Source organism: Camellia sinensis, chromosome 11 (genome assembly GCF_055761805.1).
Source record: "Camellia sinensis isolate YWXY chromosome 11, ASM5576180v1, whole genome shotgun sequence".
NCBI lineage: Eukaryota > Viridiplantae > Streptophyta > Magnoliopsida > Ericales > Theaceae > Camellia > Camellia sinensis.
Genome location: NC_138971.1, coordinates 121,279,977 through 121,299,306, shown reverse-complemented (window position 1 = coordinate 121,299,306; position 19,330 = coordinate 121,279,977). Strand labels below are relative to the sequence as shown.

The 19,330-nt window shown below is 34.8% G+C and overlaps 1 long non-coding RNA gene across 1 annotated transcript; it reads right to left on the bottom strand.

Annotated features, from left to right (window-relative positions):
• Positions 1-6,393: 6,393 nt before the first annotated feature.
• LOC145802107 (uncharacterized) lies at positions 6,394-19,097 on the bottom strand. The gene is made up of 2 exons (XR_014344445.1): positions 18,093-19,097; positions 6,394-6,814 (listed from the first exon to the last, which is right to left on the bottom strand). It is a non-coding gene; the product is annotated as an uncharacterized LOC145802107 (long non-coding RNA).
• Positions 19,098-19,330: the final 233 nt, after the last annotated feature.

Here is a 19,330-nt window from a genome sequence, read left to right as displayed (position 1 = left end):
GTCATAAATCTGTTTCGCTTCATTTTTACGTCGTTGGATTCAACTCACGGTCTAAGTTTCGTATCACATCTCATACGTCTCGTTCTTACTCTTTTTGCATGCTATCGGAGCTCCAAAAGTTGATAAATAAAAAATAATAATAAGATTTTTCTTCTCGTTTTTGACTTTTCTTTGAGCCATCTTTCGAACTTCATATCTTTGTCGATTCTTGACGGTTCTACTTCATTCTTTCGCTATTCTCTTCACCTCACTTCCTGCTTCACCCTACACTACCTTGCTTTCTCACTTCTTCATGTAATGAGTGGTTTTGGTATGCTGAAAGTTGTTTGAAAATTAATTTCAAAAATTTTAAAACATTCATATTTTGTTTCTTTCTTCTTCATCTTCCTCATTCTTCTTATTCTTCTTCACTAAAACATGATGTGAACATAGTTCTAGGTGGTAATGGAGCTGGTAATGGTGATGGTGGTGATGGTGGTAGTGGTGGTGGCAGTCCGACGATGGCAGTGGGTTTGGTGTTGTAAGGTGGCGGTGATGGTAGTGCTCATGGTGGCGGTAATGGAACTTGGTTGTGAAAAGGTGGGTTTGGTGTTGTAAGGTAGTGGTGATGGCAATGATCATGGTAGCAGTAATAGAATTCGGTGGCGGTGAAGTTGGTGGTTCGGGTGGTGATATTGGTGAAGTTGATGATGGTGATGAAATTGATGAAGAGATATATTTCATCTTTCTATATATATACACACATATCAATAATCTATCTCCATAACAACCCTGTTGAAATGGATAGCTCTATGATTTTCTTCTTCTTCTCTTATTTCCCAAGATTCTTCATCGTTATCAGGATCCAAGAAGACCCATCATCATCATGTAGCCTCCTCCGATTACGAACCAAGATAGATACAGCAGAAAACAAGTTGATCGTTTGATCACTTTCAAACCCATTTTCATTTTGTCTTGATTTCTTCACCTTCCCCTCATACTCCTCTGCAACCAACACAACAATATCCGCCATCTCTCTCTCTCTCTCTCTCTCTCTCTCTAGATCTCTTTGTGGTGGAAAATATGATATTTTGATTATTGAATTGTGTTTTCTTTCATCTTTCTCACTAAAATAAAGAAAAAGTTTAGATGGATAATTGAAGAAGAAGAAAAAGATCACTACCCGAACCACCAACTTCACCGCCACTGAACTACACCAGTTTTGTTCGTCTTCAAGCACCACCACCACTATCACCAGTTTTGTTACCACCTAGAACCATGTTCCACATCATGTTATAAGTAAAGAAGAAGAAGAAGAAGAAGAAGAAGAAGAAGAAGAATGAGGAAAATGGAGAAGAAAGAAACAAAAGATAAATGTTTTGAACTTTTCAAAATTAGTTTTTGAACAACTTTCGGCATACCAAAATTGCCCATTATACGATGAAGTGAGAAAGCAAGGTAGTGTAGGGAAAAATAGGAAATGAGGAGAAGAGAATGGCAAAAGAATGAAGTAGAACCGTCAAGAATCGAGAAAGATATGACGTCTGAAAGATGGCTCAAAGAAAAATCGAAAACGAAAAGAAACATCTTATTTTTTTAATCAACTTTTGGAGCTCCAATAGCAAGCAAAAAAAGGAAGAACGAGACATGTGAGATCTGATATGAAAACTAGACCGTGAGTTGAATCCAACGACGTAAAAATGAGGCGAAACAGAGTTATAACGAATGAGATAGAAGGGCTTGAAGGCGTGGTTGGTGGCGATGGATTGCTGGTAGGAAATGGTGGGTTTGCATCTTTCTTTTGAAATTTGGGTCCAAAATGTAATATTTTTAACTTTTTCCATTTCAAATGTGACGGCAAGGGAAAAATTAATAGTACCTTAAATAGCATGGGGGTATGCGGGAAAATAAGAGTAGTCTGAGGGGGTCATTGAAAATCGTGTAAAAGTATGGGGTATAAACGAAATAATCTCAAATAATAAATGAGAGATTACATATCTCAAAAGGGTAACAAAAAAAGTGTATTGAACCCAAAAACTATATTTTATATATATTTTTATGAAAAATTTAGCTAAAGCCTCTTAGGCCTAATATGTTAGTGTGTAAAAAACAACCTAAAATATTTTACTTCCTAAACTTCCAAAGCAATAGGCGCGTTCTTCATGAAAGATAAACTAACATTTTTCCTCTTTTTTTGGACAATCTTGCCCTTGATATATATCTCAAAGATTTCAAATCTGTTACTACGATTGACATTGAAGCTTCATTCAATGATCATTGTTCATTGATTACAGAACAATGATCATTGTTCAACCATCTTCATTGTTCTTCATTGTTCATTGTTCTTCAGTAATCAATGTTCATTATTCTTCAATCATCGTTCATTCTTCAATCAATGTAATCATGAACTAATCAGCAATCAGTATTCAATGATCATTGTTCTTCATTACATTACTGTTCGTGTTAGAGTTGAAGCTTCATTCAATCATTGTTTGATTATTGTTCGAGTTCGATCATGTATGTTAAATTTTTGATTAACTATTTGTTTTTTTAATTTGTTTTTGTTTTGTGTGATTCGTAATTAATGATATTTGTTTACTAGTTTGTAAATATGAAAATAAAATTTCTTCTCTACTTATTGTAATTGCTCATTGTAAGATGTACTATATTTTTTTTATACCCTGTTCATAGAATGATGGTAAAATTTTACTCTGATAGTGTGTCATTGTGTGATTCATTTTGTGAACTCGCAATAAAGCTATGTTTCCTAATTGATTGATAGTAAAATTTTACTATAAAACAAAGTAAAATTTTACTGTTTACATCAATTTCAACAGTAATTTTTTTTTTTAAAAGAAATTATAGTCAACATAGATCTTGTTTAATAGATTTTGATGAGATGATTCTAAAAATACTAATTTTTATTAAAAAAAACTATATCTAGAACAAAAGTTATAGCATTTTAAAATTTAAAATAAAAAATTAGTAGTTAAGGATATTTTAGTAATAGTGGTGTGTGTTGACTTCTTAAGAATAGGGTAAATTACAAATACACCCCCTGAGGTTTGCTTAAAATATTGATTGTCACTCGTGATTTGAAAAATTACAAATAGCCCCTTATTAGAATTTTTATTTAACAGAATTAACTAAAAAAATAAAATTCATAATTGCTCTCTTATACAGTAATAAAATTACCTAAAGTATTAATTGAAACATATTTTTAACATCATTAAAAATTATTAATTGACTTGATGATTCATTAATCAAATGGGCGATTTGTTATGAAATTAGAAACCTTAGGAGGTGGAATGTAATTTTCAAAATCACAGAGGGGTGATTCATATTTTAATTAAATCTCAGGGAGTGTATTTGTAATTTACTCTTTTCATTTAGGGTTGGACTTCTCTCATGTTGAGATCTCAACATGAGAGAACTTGAGCGACCTATAAGGCCCATCACTGATTCTGTTTCGATGATCTGATCCATTCAATTTGTTGAGCTCTCAATGTATATTATCCATGAAGAAACTTAGTTTGGTCCAATAGTCACAAATTTTTCATTTTATAGCATTTGTCTCTGAAAAAATTTGAAATAAACCATCCATATTTAAAGACAAATGCGATAAAATAAAAAGGGTACTATTATCATATTAACCTACATTGAGGGCCCTGCAAAATGAACGATTTAGATTATCGAAACGATACCCGTAATAGGCCCTACGGGCCCCTCAAATTCTCTCTCATGTTAAGATCTCAACATGAGAAAAACCCAATCCTTTATTTAACTGAATCGAGTTACTATGCGATTTGAACATATCATGATGTTCAAATCATGGTACCTCTAATAGAAATAATATTAAAATGTAGGGTTAATTATACAAACACCCCTCCATTATAAAAAATTGTATTGGTTTAGAGGGGTGAAAATGACACATTAATATAATTGAGGGGTCAAAATGGTGGATTTATAGATGATGAGGTCAAAGTGATTCACTAATAGTTGAAAGGATCTTAGTGTAATTAATCTTAAAATATATAATTAATTTTCCATTAAACGGGTATGTGGGTCATAATCGTATTCATGTTGAAAAATAGTCAACTCAAATCAATAATTTTGTATGTGGTTCGAGTCATATAAAAATAATTCAACCTACATATTCATCATGTAAGCAATTTTAAGACTGAATTCTTATTTTATCCGTAATATATTGGATTAAAGAAATAAATCAACCCGATAAAAAGAGTCAACCTCTTCCCTTCTCTCCTTCCCCTCTCCATTTCCCACCTCCTAGTTTATCATGTAAGCAATTTTAAGACTGAATTCTTAGTTTGTGTTGTTCTTCCACACAAACAAAATTTCTTCTTTTCACCCACCCCTTCCTCACTGCTTGTCACTAGTTAAGTTCCAATGGTGCTGGCCGCCACCACCTCTTCTCGCTCCCATGAAAACATAAATTGAATTAATTATAATTAAAAAAAAAAGAAGAAAATAATATTTATGATTTTGATAAATATATTAATAACTATAATGATTAAAACCAATCCACTAAAACCATAGTCAAGTTAAGAGAATTTACTAGGCCTAACATAATTGGCCCATGACTCTCTTAATGACTTAGTTTCAAATGGAAAGTCACGGGAAGAATTTACTATGCCTAACACAATTGGCCCATGACTCTTAATGGCTTAATTTCAAAAGGAAAGTCACGGGTTCAACTCTCTGTAAGAGAGAATTGAATTAAGAGAACTTCTATGCAGATCCTAATAAAAATTGGCACAACAAAATGTCACTAATCGTCTTTTGCTAGAACCAACTTTCATGAAGAATTGATAGGATTTAATGAAAATTAAATCTAAATATTAGGACCTACTAGTAATTTATCCTAGAATTTTGAATTAATGGATAAATATTTGCAAGGATGGCGAGGCTAATTCCAATAAGTGCTAATCAAACGACTGACTTGCACCGATAAATAAATAAAAATAAAAATCAAGAAGCATCGAAAGGACGCGGTAAACTAACTCCTTCCTTAAACACAATGGTAAACCTCTGAATTCAACTGTTGTTTTCTCAAACCAAAACTTTGAGTTATTTAATAGGGGTGAGCATGGTCCGGATTGGAAAATTTGAATCAATCCAATCCGTTTAAATCATGGAACCAATCCGAACCAATCCATTTAAACACGGATTGGATCGATTTAAGACCATGGATTCACATAATTAAATAACAAAAAAATATATATATAACACTTTAATTTCATAAAAATATAAACATAACGTTATATTAGTTTCACAATAGTAACATGTCTTTCTATAATAACAACATACTATTCTAGAATTTAAACAACCATAAGAAAATTGATTTCATCGTAAGTATTTAGACCATTACAAATTAAAACTAAAAATTAACAAAAGTAATAAAAGAAGATATGATGCGGGTTTAGGTTTGAATTTAGGTTTTATATGGAATAAGAGAAGATACTATGGAGAGGATGTATAATAAAAATATAGACTATTTATATACGGTCCGAATCGATTCCAGTCCAGAACCGTGAAGTTCAATCCAGAACCAATCTGTAGACTATGGATTTTTAATTCTTCAATCCGGAACTGAACCATGGATTCAAAAAACCAATCCAAACCTATCAAATTAGACTGGACTGGATCGGATTACGAATTTCACGAATTCCTTACTCAGCTCTATTATTTAAGAGTTAAACATAGTCAAAACAGGGTTTAAATATTATATTTCGAATAATATTTGCAAATAGACAGTTCTATCTCAATTTTTATTTGGTTTACAGTAATTGATTCGCACGAAATTAAGATTGATTCATATCCATTAGTGCATGTGCTCATACCTAACGCAAGGAAATATCTAGGCACAACATGTCATATGCAAATTATAGTTTAAATTCGTGTTGATTACAAACTATTCTGATATATTAAATTAGTGATGTTACAAATCAATGCAACTATAGTTTTTTTTTTTTTTAAATCCAATGAAGGAAAAAAGTAAAGTACATAGGGTATGCACATTTTTTTGAATTATTTTTTTTAAATTGTTTCTTCTTTGCAACATTGTCATAGTTTGTTTTCTGCTTGATATATAAGCCCAGACAGAGAACAATTTATGTGGGGACAAAAAAGGGCAACAAAAAAAATAAATAAATAAACAAAATAAAAAATAAAAAATAAAAAAGGGCTGCCACCACCATAGAATCATCATCTAGACAGTTCATGATCTCACAGCCGTGGCAAGACAGACACCCAAGAAACTAAAATATATTCAGCAAACCTAGATCAGATGAGATGGCCATTCCACAGCAATCAGGAGTAATCAAGTAAAAATTATGCAAACAATATCATCACCATCTGGTAGCAAATAAAAGAAGACATCATCATAGCCCCCTCTTTAACAAAATCATAATACGTAACTTTATAAAACTCTATTGGATAATACTATACCTTTAACACAACATAACTATTCTCACTATATATAGATCAATGCCACCACAGCCAACAATTTATAGTTAATTGACAATTTTGCAATCAAAGTTCACTAATTCAGTGCCTAGGGGTAGTTTTGTTTTCAGCTGCTTGGCACGTTCTCTAGCAGCATCATTTCCCTCACCTATTGGGTCATTTAAATCCCACCTTCGCATGTAATATGGATGTCTAGAAACGACAGTAATCTTGTCGAGCAACACAGCATTCTCAAGCAAGTACACAGCAAGCTCAGTGTCACAACAATTTCTACCACTTTGAGGAATTCATGTAAGCCTCTTGTACCCTCCCTTGGCTTCCCTCCCAAACATGTAAATTCCACATTTAACTGCCATAAAGCAACAGAATTGAGTCAACTTTGTTTACAGACAAGGAAATCAATAGACAACATAAATCCTTTTAAGTTTTTATCATAACATACATGTTCTTGTATTCTTTCTAGACGACCACCATAGCATAACTGCCAAAAGGAAAGCAGTGGTCATGTCATTGAGAACTAAAATCATCAATTTAGCAAAAAAATCATCATTCTTAACAATTAATAATAGATGAATGGGACATGAATTATGCAAATTGTTTGTTTCTCATGAGTTACAACATTCAATAAATTTTTGCATTCATTAAAAATGAACTGCATTGTTGGTTTTTGTATCATATAGATTAAGTTATATGGTTAGGTCTTCTATGAAGTGTTCATTAGCTCCATAAAATTTCAACAGTCTCTTACTTTCTTATCTTGAGATCTTAAATTATCCTAAAAAAACTAGGACAAGCCAGCAACCTACATATAACTTCACAAGTATTTTTCTTACCCTTTTTTTTTTTTTTTTTTTTTGGGATCAACAAAAGTCAGTGATTAGTTGTTAGATTAGCATCTAAGATGAGTTGAACTCACACCTTATGCTTACAAGCACCCCAGTCTTGCCTCCTATTCCACTCCCAAGAGTGGAACCCAAGACCTCTCCTTAGGAGAGACTTGGTAGCCAAAGGGCTAGCCACACAGGCTACAACCCCTTGTTCAACTACGCATGTATCGTTCACTTCGATAGAGAATAATTTCCAAAAATCAATGAGAAGTACCGAAGCTAGAGGCTTAAAGCAACTACATCTTAGGACGTGGTTATCCTCAAGGAACTTTTGGTGTGATCGCCAAAAATTAGAGTGCCTCAAATTAGACTGCCTCTTCATTTTCTCCTTCTATATCAACAAGAAAACAATTGCCTTCATGAACTAACTCACAATTTTCATATCCCTATTTTATGACCGTTCAATTACCCCATCCATACACCTTCCCTTACCTATTGGATTTCCATTTAAACTCCAAAAACCATAAATAATTGTTCAAAACTTTCCATAAACTGAGTCTAAAAACAAGCAATTTATATATTCTTGAGCACAAAATTCCCATAAACCAAACCTAACCTAACCCGCCATATACCTCAGCCATTAGTCCCGACTTTCATACATTTCTTACATCACGTTTAGTATCAGAAACTTTGTATCAAAACATGCACACCAACATACTAGTCTTTCATCCATTTGAGTTTCAACCTAAAGGATCCTACTTTTTCTGTTTGATTGTCTAGGACAAATCCTGGTAAGCATCAGTAACAAAATCAAGTCCTTTGTGCAATAAGTGACTTGTATAGACGAAAATTTTCGCAACCAAAATTTCAGCAATTGATCCAAGAATGGGGTATTGAAATTGCTACATGTCAATTTTAAAAAATCCCTATTGATGCCTAGCTCTGTTGCTTTGCCAATATCAATGAAGTGATTATGGAAAGCAAAAGGATAGCTTTAACCTATATAATTCAAAATCAAGACGGTAAGCAGATGTTGAAAGTTTTCACCAGATGTTGTGATTGCTAATGAACATGGTAATTGAGATACTAACTTCAACAAAGTCTAAAGATTGAAAGTAAGAATGCAATGTTAGTTTACAACATCTCGAATCATATCCCTGATCTACAAATCACTCAGGCCACTGATTTTATTTCCAAACACTTAGGCCCTTAATACTGTCCTTATTGCTTCCTAGCAGAAGTTTCATGTCCCACAAAAAAAAAAAAAAAAAAAAAAAAAAAAAAAAAAAGAGTTTCAATCTTCCAAGAATACAAACCATGGTTCATTTTTATTTATTTTCTTTATTCCTAGAATACTACATTGAAGGCAAGCTTTCTCATAATGTGGCGGAGAATGAAGTCGGGCATGTTAACAATAAAATGGAAAATCTAAAATTTTGTATGCTAGTACTCGAAACTTCATTTAATAATTTCGATTCATTTGGGTTAGTGCCAGACCGAGAATGAAACAGGCCTCGTTGGTTATGGGAATTTTGGACACACCAGCAAACTGAAAAACTCAGGTTGCTTCATGTTGACCAACAGTTCTACTTTAATTAAATATTTAGTTGCCCACTAAAAAGTTTAGAAATCCCTAACCATAAAGTCCGCAAAATACATGGTCAAACTCTTTGAGAGACATCCAATAAATATATAGAAACAACATACTTGAGACTTCATCTAATAATTTCTAATTTGAATTTTAAGTCTCCACTTAAAAATTTTAGTAAGGGTGAGCATGTGTTGGTTGGGTTGGGTTCAGTTGGGTTAGTGCTAGACCCAAAACCAAATGAACCTAGTGAGTTATGGAAATTCCAAACCTAGAACCAAACCAATGAATGAATGGAATCCAACCAACCAAAACTGAAAATCTTCAGGCTCCCATAGTTCTACTTGCATTTTATAACACTTCAATTGTCCACTAAAATATTTGTAAATACTCAAACATAAAGTCAACAACACATGCTATGCAAATGATTTTTGTAAATGGTTAAAGCCAAGGTAATCAAGACAATTCAAGAATCTTTATATCTATAATAAATATTATATAATATATACATGGGGTTGGTTCTCAAAGTTGTTCCACATTACTTGAGCCCTAAACCAAGAACTGAAACGACCATGTCAATTATGGGATTTTTTGGATCCAAAACCAAATGGAGAATAGTCCCAAAACGATTGGTTCAGTTTGCAAGTTCATCTATTCATTTGCGCACCTGCACTTTTTGTAGCTCAATAGTCTATTGTACAATTTTATTTATCTTTTATTACCATTAAAAGGCTTTACTGAGGCCTGCCTCGATGCTGGCCTCGAGGCGAGGCTAAGGCAAAATGCCTCAAGGCTTTGATTTTTAGACTTTACTCCCCAAAGGCTTGCGCACACAATCTGAGACATGCGCTTTAGATGCGTCTTGTATGCCTTTTACGCATAAGCACGTGAAGAGTACGCATATGGAGAGTTTGTCTTAGGGTCTTGTTAAACTTACTCTAGTAGATGGTTTAAACATAAAAAATAAAAAAGAACCCTTTTTTACAACTATATTCTATAGGAAAAATTAAGTAAATGACTAATTAAGAAAAAACACAAAGTCAATGCTCAGTGAGAAGCTCAATCACCAAAACTAAGAATACCAATTTCACTTTCAATAAAACAAAGCTTCATTCTCTATAGTGAGCCTTGAGCATAAAAGTATTTACACCTTTATATTTAATTTTGATATATTTATTTATTGTTTTAAAATATTTACTAAATATAAAAATTTGAAATTTGAAATGCTTACGCCTCCATGCCTTAAGGCTTACGCCTCGACTCATGAGGGCGTTTACGCATTCGCCTTTAAAAACTTTTCCTTTCTTAGATTAAATGTTAGGGATCATTTGCTAATTTTTAAAATTCACTTGACGGGGGCTATGGTTTTGGTCCATGGGTTGTATTGTACGCTAAGTTATGGTTTAATGGAGAATTTATACGATCTAGATTTTTTCAACAAGTCAAAGGACCTTAGTTTCTATTTTGAATTTTTAGACCAAGTTGAATTAGAACCCAACAACCTACATATGGGACATGCATGTCGATAAGTCTAATCAATAGAATTGATTTCCAAATTTTTTAGAAAAATTTGAAACTTTGTATAATGTATGGCAACCTTGCTTCAGGTGCAGTTCTGAAGGAATGAACTCAGATAGAAACCAAAAATATTCTCCATCTTGTTCCTCTAAATCCTTCTCCTTGCTCATAAAAGCCAAGCTATTCTTTAGGAGTTAAATCATTAAAGTTTTCGAAAAGAGGCCCTATTAATGCTTAAAACACCAATAAAACAGAACTCTTTCCCCGGCCTTTTTGTAGATTTAGAGAAGAGAAAGAAATAGGGAATGAGTGAGACCTCATTCCCTTTTATATTAAGAATAAAACATAATTACAGGAGTGCCATAAGGCATGAGTTATGAGCCAGCTTATTACAGCCCATTACATCAAACCATAATAACATATGTGAATATAATTTCCTATTCTAACACTCTCCCTCAAGCTAGGGCGAAGATATTTCTCAAGCCGAGCTTGTTGAGAATGTTATAAAATGGTTTGCTTCCTATTGCTTTGGTGAGAATATTTGCTAGTTGGTCTCCAGTCTTCACAAATGAAGTACATATGGTGCCACTAGTGAGTTTTTCCTTGATGAAATGCTTATCAATCTCCACATGTTTGGTTCTGTCATGTTGAACTGGATTATGAGCTATACTGATCGCCGCCTTGTTGTCACAGTACAACCTCATGGAATCGGTCTGATGGATCCCCAAATGTCCCAACAATAGTCTGATCCATAGCAACTCACATATACCTTGAGCCATAGCCTGGAATTCTACCCCAGTACTAGATCTAGCAACCACATTTTGTTTCTTACTTTGCCATGTGACTAGGTTGCCGCCAACAAATGTGCAATATCCAGAGATTGACTGTTCTATTAGTGACTGATCTAGCCCAATCCGCATCAGTAAAGCCTTTCACACCAAGATGTCCATGTTTTGAGAAGTAGAGACCCTTTCCAAGGGAAGACTTCAGGTACTTCAGGATTTTCATAACTGCCTCTAGGTGGGAAGTTCTAGGAGCATGCATAAACTGCCTAACCATGCTTACTGCAATGGCAATGTCTGGACGTGAGTGGGATAAGTATATAAGCTTACCCACTAGTCTCTGGTATCTCCCCGTCCACTGGCTCACCCTCTTGATCCTCACCTAGTTTCTGACCCAGTTCTAGAAGTGTATCACATGGTCTACCTCCAAGCATCCCAATTTCCTTTAACAAGTCAAGTACATACTTTCTCTGACATATGAAGATACCGTCTTTGGACCTAGCTACTTCAATGCCTAAGAAATACTTCAAATTATCTAAGTCTTTGATTTCAAACTCCTTAGCTAAGTATTCCTTCAATTGAGGGATCTCATCAACGTCATCCCCTATCAGAACAATATCATCAACATAAACAATAAGAGCTGTGATCTTACCATGTGAGGAGTGTTTCACAAATAAGGTGTGGTCAGCTTGACTTTGCTTGAACCCATATTTCAACATAGCTTCAGCAAACCTTTCAAATCAAGCCCTAAGAGACTGCTTTGGCCCATAAAGCGACTTTCGGAGCTTGTATATTTTATCTTTGGACTTAGCATTTGCAAAACCAAGGATGTGAAGCCCCTAAAAAATGTATTTCTTTAAAAACCCTTACGTTTGAATTATTTCCTTAAAAGTCCCTCAGTTTCTTAAATTATTTCGAATCTTGCAGGTTAGCATTTTTAATTTTTATCGGAATAGAAATATCCTAGCCGAATTAGGTTCCTTAGCCTAATTTAATTCTACATAAATAAGGTTCCAATACATGAGTTTAATTCCAAACCCTCACTTCTTTTATTAATTTCAAGATTTTGCCCCAAACTAGTACATGTACTTTTTATACTATAGTACCACCAAATCAATTTGTAGATCTATATATACATTGAGAATATATCCATAGTACACATATATTGAATAGAACATTCTCCATTTCCCTTCCCCATGGCCGACCAACTTAGGAGAGTGTGAGGGATCAATTTTCAAGGCTTGTAATCATGGCATTCTAGAAACAAAAGTACCAAGTACCCCTAAAACAAGGGATTGTGTTCCCAACCTAGTTCCATTCCAACTAGAGGCTAACTAAATCTTGTCTAATCACATAATTAAGTCCCCTAATCACTCCCTATTCCTTTAGACTCCAAGTTACTTTGTCTCCAAGTTATTTTTCTTTTTCTCCAAGTACACCCCTTTCTTGCCCACCAAGTAGACTTTATTTTATTATTTTTCCTTTTCTTTTGTCCCAAGTATCCTTGCCTATAAATTGAGCTCACCTCTCAACCATTTCTATCATTCTTCTTCTTGGTCCATCCATATCTCTATCTCTCTCATATTGTTCTCTCTTAAATTATAGAAATTTTGAGTTTAGATTAAGAGTGTTTAGAGTGAGTGTAAGCGTTTTCGTAAAGGAGGAGAGTTGTAAATTTTGTGAAACCTTACATACCTTATGCCACTTTGGAGATTCATGGAGAAATATTGACATTCGAGTGTTGGCGACGGAGGAGATTGATTTGAGGTAATTCGGTGGTATACAATATGATTCCTTTAAATCTCTTTGCAAAGAGTTTATTTTAATTACTTCCAATTTGTAATCTTGATTATTGTGATCATTTGATAAATCTTGTGAAATCATTTTATTGACACGTTTGAGTACTCTGGTCATTTGATAAATTCTATGAAGTTGTTTTGTGTAGTAAGTGTTGATTTGTCTAGCTAAATGACATGGAAACGCTCCGTACATGGATCGAATAGACCTTGCCAATAGCTTGCACCAATAGCCCGGATAAGCGGTTGTGCTTCGGTGAGGTAGGTGAGGCCGGTCACTGGTCATGTACCGAGTAGGACCGGTAATTGGTTCTGGATAAATTATCATATGTCAAGTTGACTTGTTTGTGCAATTTGGTAAATTGTTTCATTATCGAATCTAATCGGTTGTGTAATTGTTGGATCTCTGTTGATTTATTTTCTGTTTGAGCCTTGTTATTCTTGTTGTATTGTATACTTCCCGAATTAATTTATTTTTCAGGTGTGGAGCAAAGTTAGTGGCGATTGAGGTTGAAGTATCTAAAAAGATTATTTGAGTTGGAGATTTTTTAGTCCACAACTATATATTATTTTTGAAAATTTGTATAATTTATGTTTTGGAGACATTTGGGTAATTATTTATGGAGACGATTTGCATATTTGAAATTATGAGTTATCCGCAATTATAAATTTAAGATTGATTTGATTTATTAGTGGCCCGGAAGTTGGGGCGTTACAAGAAAAATATCCATATAGACCTCCTCTGCTAGGTCTCCATGAAGGAAAGCATTCTTCACATCAAACTGATGAAGCAGCCAATCCAAATTTGCAGCAAGAAAGAGTAAGATTCTCACGGAATTCAACTTAGCAACCGATGCAAATGTCTCCTGGTAATTTACCCCATAAGTCTGATTAAAGCCCTTAGCAACCAGTCTTGCTTTGTACCGCTCTATGGAACCATCTGTTTTGTGTTTTACCGTATACACCCACTTATATCCAACTGGATTTTTGCCTCTAGGTAACTCCACGAACTCCCAAGTGCCACTCTTGCTGAGAGCTCTCATCTCTTCCATCATGGCATGTTTCCATTCAGGAATAGAGAGAGCATCCTGAAAATTGGTAGGTAAACTCACAGAAAACACTTTAGACAGAAAGGCTTTATATGAGGAAGACAGATTAGAATAAGAGATGTGATTAGTAATAGGATGCTGAGTACATGGCCTAACCCCCTTCCTATTAGCAATGGAAACATCAAGATCTGAAAACTCAGGAATAGGAGCACTAGAATCAGAATTACCTGGACTCTCAAGAGAGGGGGGTGACTCTAGACACTCATCCAGAGAAGAAGTTGGCAGTAGAGAAGGAAAAGTAGTAGTCTCTTGCATTGAAGGGACTTAATGTCTATCCTTGCCCCAAATATAAACTTTGCTTGCTTCCTTTTCCGCAACAACTGTTGGCTCATCATTCTCTATCGTTGCAACCACTGGTGAAAGTGGAATAGGAATCTCTTTACACCAAGGCTCCTCCTAAAGGGATGACGGTAATACCGGGGAGGCTGGAAAGTAAGGCAAAGACTCAAAGAAAGTGACATCCATAAAGACAAACCATTTGCGAGTGGAAGGATGATAACACTTGTAACCTTTTTGGGTGGCAAAATAACCCAGAAAAACACACTTAAGAGACTTAGGATCCAATTAACCACAAGGGAATGATTATGGACAAAGCAAACACAGCCAAAGGTCTTAGAAGGAATGGAGAACCCGGAAGAGGACTTGAAGAGGTGTGTGTTTTTAAAGGACTTGGGTAGGAAGCCGATTAATTAAATACGCGGCAATGAGAACCGCTTCCCCCCAATAGAAGCATAGAACTCGCATCTCAAATGATAGACAACGGCCACATCAAGGAGATGGCGATTTTTGCATTCGGCAACAAGATTTTGTTGAGGAGTATTAATGCAGGAAGTTTGGTGGATAATGCCATGAGTGGCGAAATAACTAGAAAGACCAGAGTCAATATATTCCCCCCCATTATCAAAACGTAGAATTTGGACAACTGCCCCAAACTGAGTACAAACCATTTTATAGAAATTTTGAAACACAGAAAGCACCGCACTCATATCTCTCATCAGATATACCCAAGTGACCCTGGAGCAATCATCAATGAAAGTAACAAATCATTTTTTACCTTTTATAGACACAAAACGGAATGAACCCATACATCAGAATGAATCAAAGAAAATAGGACTGAACTTTTATTAATAGACGGAGCAAAAGAGGCTCGATGTTGATTTCCAAGTTGACATGACTCACATCGAAAATGAGGCATTATTTTTCTCAAAAACAGAAAGAAATAAATGCTTAAGTAATAAAAAGGTGGGATGGCCTAAGCGATAATGCCACAGCCAAATGTCGTCCTTGGTGAATGGTGATTGGATAGATGAATGAGCCAGCTTGTTTGTCTGATCCACAATGTAGAGACCATGTTCTCTCTACCACTGCCAATCCTATTCCTCATGATAAGGTCTTGGAAAAAACAATGATCAGGAAAAACCATTACGCTACAATTTAAATCATGAGTAATCCGACTCAAAGATAAAAGATTAATACTAAAATTAGGAACATAAAGTACAGAGGACAAAGGAAGGGAAGAGGTGGCATGAATTAAACATTTCCCTAACACAGATGAAATAGTACCATCAGCAATACGTACTTTTTCTTGACCGGAGGTGGGGTTATACTCGGAGAATAAATTAGAGGAGCCAGACATATGGTCGGAAGCACCAAAATCAATAATCCAGGGTACAGTCATATAACATAGCAATGCACATGGGGAGGCAGCCAAGTTACCTGAATTGGCCAAGGAAGAAGAGGGTGCACCTATAGCAAAAGTGAAGGCTCGACGGTCTAGCAAGTGACGAAGAGAAATCTCAAAATCTGAGGCAGATAACCCCAAAACATCAGCAGCAAGGAAGATAGTGGCTCAACAGTGTTGGAAAGATGTGCCCGAACATTGGCCCCGCGGCCTCTAGACTGACCAGACCTACCCCCTCGAGTACCAAGACGGTCACCTCAACCACCAGAGGGAGTCCCATGCAGCTTCCAACAAGTCTCTCCTGTGTGTCGAGGTCTACGACAGTAATCATAGAAAAGATTATCCTTCTCAGAGGAAGGACGAGAACCACGAGTATCGTGAGGAGGTGCAGACACCAAGGCTGAACAATCAATAGTAACAGATGGAAGCATCGCAGAGCGGCGACTCTCCTCATTCTGCACAAAAGCAAAGGCTTCCTGGAAAGGATGAAGCACATCCATGCCAAGTACCGTACTCTGAACTGGATCATACTCTACCTTTAGGCCTTCCTAGTGATTGTGCAGCACCACTTTGTAGTGTGAGGTTTTGAATTCAAATCTTATGGAGAAGAGTTTGACTCTCTTTGTGGTTCCCCTTCCCTTAACAACTAACATCCAACCCCAGCTGATGTATAAAAAAATAAAAATAATAAATAAATAATTGGATTCTATGTGTTTTTTCAGCATCTTTATGATGGACATTCAGGAACCCTCCATGAGTCTTAGCCAGTGAGAACACCACGAGTGAAACAGTGTCTATTTGGTTCATCACATGAGTGAAACAATTGAACTTTGGGCCACATATTGCTTAAAACAAAAACAAGGTTGACCTTACAGCAGTAATACTTTTTATTTACTTAAATGTTTAAGACCAAGAACAAGAGAAAAAGTTTCTGTTATTTTGTTCACTAGGAATTTTTAATTAAACCACCCACTTGCAATTATAGTGTTCAACAGGCCAGCCACTAGAACAATTGTACCAAGGAATGGGAAAACAAATCTTGGCCAATGGGTCAGGCCACGAAAATGGATTGGATCCAAAAAAAGTTACTCATAAAATGGTCAGCTAAAAATGGTTCTTGGCAGAGATAAGTAATTAAACTGATCAAAATGGGTCCATGTGACCGACCTGTGTACAGCTAAATCTGTCCAACTATAACTTGTTTGCTAATTGGGCAGGTTCAGGGTTAATCCATTTAAACACAACACCCATCTTCACCTGCCCAACCCAACCCATCCATATGTCACCCTTTACTTAAAAGGCTTTGAGCAAGCATATACGTAATAATACAAAATTACTTTTTTCTTTCTTTCTCAAACTCGTCTAATGTACAGTAATAAAAGTGAAGTTCAACCCAAATCTTTTACTCTCAACTAATCGGCACTTACGTGCCACTCTAAATACTTACATTTTCAAAATGCCACATCATGGGAGTATACAAAGATTGGCCCCCTCTTTTTACAATTTTATGAGTAAATCAACTTTATTTATATCTTAAGAATTTTTATCTAGGAAGAACCATGTTTGTGTTAAATTACTATGTACTTATGTAACATTTTTATAACAAATATAAGATATCAATAAAAAGTGGCTCTAATTGTGTAAAATAAAATTTACAATCATTGAATTGTACATCTCCTACATGTACAATGACCATAAATATTATTCTCAGTTTTTAAAATTGGTAAAATAAATAAGGATTGGCATGTATTTTAAAATTTTAAATTAACATAACAGCACTTAACCTAACGATATTTAATTTAAACATTGTAAAATAAGAAATAACTCTTACTGGTGAAACAAATTAGGATAGACAAGAATTTTAAGAAATTATGTTAACTTACCACGACTTGACCTAATGAGGTTTAATATTGTTAATTTTTAAATAACAAAGGAATAAATAAACATAACAATCATGAGTATATAGTAATAATAAGCCTACATAACAAAAAAATGAAAGGTTTAACATCAAAGCTAATAAACCATCAAAATAATTTATACATATAAACATATATTTATGTCATGATTCATAATAATATTATCATAAATTTGTTAAAAATATTAATTTTATTACGTGCATCGCATAGATCAACCACTAGTTATAATATAATAACTGCGTGATTACATAGTCAAATTACAAGACTGATCTCATACAAATGAATGGGAGATAAAACATGTACAAGTACTCATATGAACACAACAAACATTGTAATTTGCATCATTTGACCAAATAAACAATAATCCAAGTGTTCTTAAATGAAAAGCCATTTAGATTAAGAAGATTCACCTTCACCACAAACTTATACAATGCATCTATCAAGGAAGTGAGGAATGGGATACTTTGGTCTTCATATGCAACAGCTTACAATTCCAACCGCTTAAGATTACAAAATTCTGGAATTAAAAAACAAAACTACCACGCAATGGTTATGCAAACTAACCAGAGAATCCAGGTCCAGTACAAGTGTCTCTAGCTAACAGAGTACACCAGAGAAATGGTAAAATGCTGAACAAACTAAATCCATGCAGTAACAACCCCCAATGGATACTTCAGAGAGCAGGGCAACATTCTTAAGAGGATTGTTGATTATCCATGGCCCACGGTATTTAAATGATATGAGATTTGTAGCCAAAATCTCAAGATTTCGTAAACTGAAACAGTAGCTAAGCACCAATTACTTCAACTTCAGAGGACCACCTATTTTTAGATTAACCAAAGATCATGAATGCATCAAAGATAACTCTTCAATCAACGGACAATTAGATAAGAATTGTGCAAGAACGTCTTCTGTCAAATCTACCGATTTCAAGCAGAGGGAAGTCAAGGTATTAAAGCTTAGAACACCAAATTGGCTTAACGGAAAAGGGCAAGAATCCTCAAACTGAGAATCGTCAAATTATCCTCTCAAGTCCAACTCAAGCTTTCAAACTCTTTTCTTTTGCAAAGTTAATTCATCTATCAACGACACATGCAAAATTCTAATCCAAATCAAAGCACACTCTAAATTCTTCTATATTTTGGCCCTGATGCAAATTGGAGACTTTGTTTACCCTACTTATATACTTAGTCCTTTCAGTTTCAATTGACATTGTTTCTATTTCTTGTTGCATGCGCGCCTTTGTATTGGAAGCATCAAAATTCAAACTACCCATGGAAACCTTCCACAAATTTTTCCATTCAAGGGAAAGCACACCAGTTCTTGCCGGTTCTTTCATTGTCAAGAGGGACAAGATGGCAATGATAATTTCATCTGGCAATGCACTTAGCTGATCCTCCATGTAATTGCTCTTCTTGCAACACTAATCATTGAAAACAAAAGCTAGTGACACACTTTCTTCCCACATATCAAACATTACTATGAAAAATAAAAATAACAAAATTCAAACCCATCATGCAACATAGAGAAACAAAAGAAATATAGCAGTGCAACCCTCAACCCCAACCAACATAAAACATCCAAGAAATAAAAGCATTTTAATAACAAGAAGAAAGTTTTTTGTCCACAAAGGCAAGGTTTCCAATTA